Source organism: Aptenodytes forsteri, unplaced genomic scaffold (genome assembly GCF_000699145.1).
Source record: "Aptenodytes forsteri isolate BGI_AS27 unplaced genomic scaffold, ASM69914v1 Scaffold40, whole genome shotgun sequence".
Classification (NCBI taxonomy): domain Eukaryota; kingdom Metazoa; phylum Chordata; class Aves; order Sphenisciformes; family Spheniscidae; genus Aptenodytes; species Aptenodytes forsteri.
The window spans coordinates 132,855-136,981 of NW_008796077.1; the positions used below are offsets into that span (position 1 = coordinate 132,855).

The 4,127-nt window shown below is 43.0% G+C and overlaps 1 protein-coding gene across 1 annotated transcript in view; it reads left to right on the forward strand.

Moving 5' to 3' along the window:
* Positions 1-4,127, forward strand: part of ZMPSTE24 (zinc metallopeptidase STE24) — a 31,182-nt gene that overhangs the window by 6,528 nt on the left and 20,527 nt on the right. The gene's annotated exons all lie outside the window — the stretch shown is intronic.

Consider the following 4,127-nt stretch of genomic DNA (forward strand, 5'->3'; position numbering starts at 1 on the left):
TGGAACAGGTTGCCCAGAGAAGTTGTGGATGCCCCATCATTGGAAGTGTTCAAGGTCAGGCTGGACGGGGCTTTGAGCAACCTGATCTAGTGAAAGATATCTCTGCTCGTGGAAGGGGGGTTGGACCAGATGACCTTTAAAGGTCCCTTCTGACCCAAACCATTCTGTGATTCTGTATTTGTGCCTGTGTAGGAAAAGCACAGCCTTTGCTTTCTCTCATGACCTTTTCTTTCTGTTCTGTCCCTGTTACTGTAATGTAATGTGTACAGGTCCACAATGATTTTGGTACCTGATGGATCTCTTAAAGAATTTACTGTATCCAGCTGTCTTCCACAACTAAGCCAGAAAACCCAGACTATGCTGGTGCTTCCTAAGCAGCAGTCAAAACCAGTTACTAAGTCAAGCATCTTAGCTTATATGTTGTTCCACTGTTTCAGCTGTGGTGGTGATAAACAGCTGGGAAACAGTTGTGTCTCAAACTGCTGCTGCTGTTACTGAATTGATTGTGGTGCTCTGCTTTTTGTGTTGCAGTGACACTGATGAACAAAAGCCAAGGAAAAAAAACATGGAATATGTGAGTTAAAGCTCCCAGTTAATTAATCGAGCACTGGCCTGAATAAGCAGGTCTCGGAGCAGTCAGCTGAGATACCGTATGCCCATATTCTACTAGTATTGTCAGTCGCTTTCATCTTCTGAACAAGAAGTTAGTGTTCTTACTTGGGCTTGATGGGTTGTGGTCTTGGGATTCTGTATCCCAGAACTTCTTGAATTTGGGATTGGAAGTGAGCTGTCCCAGGAGGGTTGCTAATGGGCCTGCAAGCTATTAGATGTCCAAGCTTTGCCTGCGTTCACAGATTTGCTACAGAGGTTGCAGAGCTTTGTGGAAGCAAGGTAATGCTTGCAAGTCCAGTGGCTCCTACATCTCATTTCTTCATTATGGCTCCATTAATACACGTTTTGCTTAGCTAGGGCTAAATAATCTACAACCATATAGTATCCCTGATACCTAGTCACCCCTGCAGCAGGGTTTCTTCATTGAGTTCTGTAGATCATTTTACATTACTTCTCTTGGTGCTGGGCGTTGGCTGGGCACTTGCTTCTTTGCAGCAGACTTTTGAAAGGCTGCCGTTTGTAGTTTCCTTAATGAATTTTATGTTAAAGTTGCAAAATTTGTGTTTGTGGTTGAACACTCAGGTCCCATTTGGAATGATGTAAGGGAAGTATATCATAGCCAACTGTGAGCTTTGGAAGATCTTCACAGCTAGTCCTCTCTGCTGCCCTTGTGTTTAGAATTCCTGTCCTTTAACATTGTGTTCCTTGTTAACACACTTCTTATCTTCCCTTCTCCCTAGGAAAGCACACCCTCAGGTTTCTCTGATTATTTTGTTCCTGTAAAGGCAAAATTACACTTGAATGGAAATTCTGCCCCCCCTCCCCCCATTGTCATCCCAGGACAAGAGGTTTTCTTGGAAAATTGAGAGTTGGAAAACATCCTTATGGTACCTTTTTTTGGTATGTTTTAAAGATCAGAAAAAAATCTAGGTAATAGCACTTTCCCAACTGCACTAACTGGTCTAAAAAAATAGACAATCTTGGAGGCATATAAAGCTGCTTCTGGTCAGTAATGTCAACTATACACTGAAAAGATAATACAAGCTTGGAATAAAGTTCAGAGCTGAATTAGTTAGTGGCTGGAGCACTTTGAGTGACAATGTAGTCATTACCTTTGGAGTAGTCCAAATGGTAGGGATAGAGAACTAGGGTGATTATTTTTTGAGATAATAGCTTGTGAAACATTGAGAACTTCCAGCTGTGTACCATGGACTTAGCAGAGACACTGAGTATCCGGCTCACTCTAATCTTCCGTCTGCTGCTGCTAACACTTCTAGACTTGATACCATCTTCTCAGATTTTGAGAACTTGTTCTCAATTGTACTGAAGTCTGCTGGCTTCACTTCAGACTTGAAGAAGAGCTTGTGTTTCCAAAAAAACCTGCCTGCTTGTTCCACTTACTGTGATCAACCTAATAAAAAAAAGACATAATGTACAAACCTTTTCCTGCATACCCTTACGCTGTCATGGCTGCAGCATATTTCCTAATAGGGAAAATACCTCTGATCTGCAGGCTGCAGCAATGGTATGGTTGTAACTAAGGCCATTATTGCTTGTTAAATTTCAGACAGGTTCTTCATACATTCCTCATTCCCAAGGGGACCTGTATGAGGTTCAACAAGGCTAAGTGCCGGGTCCTGCACTTGGGTCACAACAACCCCATGCAGCGCTACAGGCTTGGGGATGAGTGGCTGGAAAGCTGCCCGGCGGAAAAGGACCTGGGGGGGTTGGTTGACAGTCGCCTGAACATGAGCTGGCAGTGTGCCCAGGCGGCCAAGAAGGCCAATGGCACCCTGGCCTGTATCAGAAAGAGTGTGGCCAGCAGGAGTAGGGAAGTGATCGTGCCCCTGTACTCAGCACTGGTGAGGCCGCACCTCGAATACTGTGTTCAGTTTTGGGCCCCTCACTACAAGAAGGACAGCGAGGTGCTGGAGCGTGTCCAGAGAAGGGCAACGAGGCTGGTGAGGGGTCTGGAGAACAAGTCTTATGAGGAGCAGCTGAGGGAACTGGGACTGTTTAGCCTGGAGAAAAGGAGGCTGAGGGGAGACCTCATCGCTCTCTACAACTCCCTGAAAGGAGGTTGTAGCGAGGTGGGGGTCGGTCTCTTCTCCCAAGTAACAAGCGATAGGACAAGAGGAAATGGCCTCAAGTTGCGCCAGGGGAGGTTTAGATTGGATGTAAGGAAAAATTTCTTTACTGAAAGAGTGGTTAAACATTGGAACAGGCTGCCCAGGGAAGTGGTGGAGTCCCCATCCCTGGAGGTATTTAAAAGACCTGTAGATGTGGCGCTTAGGGACATGGCTTAGTGGTGGACTTGGTAGTGTTAGGTTAACAGTTGGACTCGGTGATCTTAAAGGTCTTTTCCAACCTAAATGATTCTATTCTTTAATCAAGCTGATACCCCTGATGTGTAGGGTACATGCAGCTTATTGTCTACATGTATGTGATGATGAGTTATTGCTCCTTTCTCTGATGTTGAGCTGTGTCTTTCTGTTTCTCAGAATCTGTCCTGGGATTATCAGATTCCATCAGAGCTAAACTGAGGTGGCTTCTAATGTCTGGGTTTGCCACTTCTTAGAGCGTAAACTGCATCCTTTATTGGCTTTGGGAACTGTCTGAATGTGAAAAAGGCTGTTGTGGCCAAAGTTGGTGAAATTGAATGACAATTTTGAACATCTTGCTTTTAGTAGGTAGAAGTATGATTCATTAACCTAACAAGTTAATTGAAGGGGAGATGTTGCGTTAGAATTACTAGTATGCTTTGATTTATTTCAGCCATTAATTATGTGGGTTTCTTTTTAACTAATAAGTAGTATCAACATCATGCTAATAGCTGTCTTTGTTCAGGGATTGGTACCCCTGTGAATTCCAGCTCTGAAACTTACAGGTAGCCTGCAAAGCAGAAACAAGCTTGCTTTGGTCCTTCCCATCTCCTGCTGACACTCAAAATGCACCCTAATAGTTAGGTTATAAGAGTAAGCCCTTTAAAAATAAATAAGTAAATAAAAACCTGGTACTGTCCATACTGGAAGGCTGCCTGCTTGAAAACTGATTTTTATATATATATATATATATATGTAGAAAACTGTGAGTAGCTTACAATGTTAATAATGAAGATGCATGCTTTTAGTAAGAAATATTAACCATCATGAGAAGATTTCTAAATGAGATACACAGATTGATTTTGCTATGCTGGTCACTGTCAAGATTAATTTTCAAAACATTTATCTTTCTTACATTGTGACTAACCAGACATGATTTCTGGATAAGTTGAGAGAAATGGTGATTTAACAGGCTAAATATGTTTTGAATGAGCTCAATAATTTTATTGTAATTGCTGTTATGTGAGTGTAAAAAAAAGTCCCAGCCCCTGCCTTGAACTACAGTTAGCACTTGCTTAAATAGCTCCTGTCTCAAGGTTTCTTTGATGATGGTGTGTCGTGAGTAATCCACTCCCTGTTCCTTGGCAACCTGTATGGCAGGAGGCATTGCAAGGCAGGCACAAGGAAGAGAGG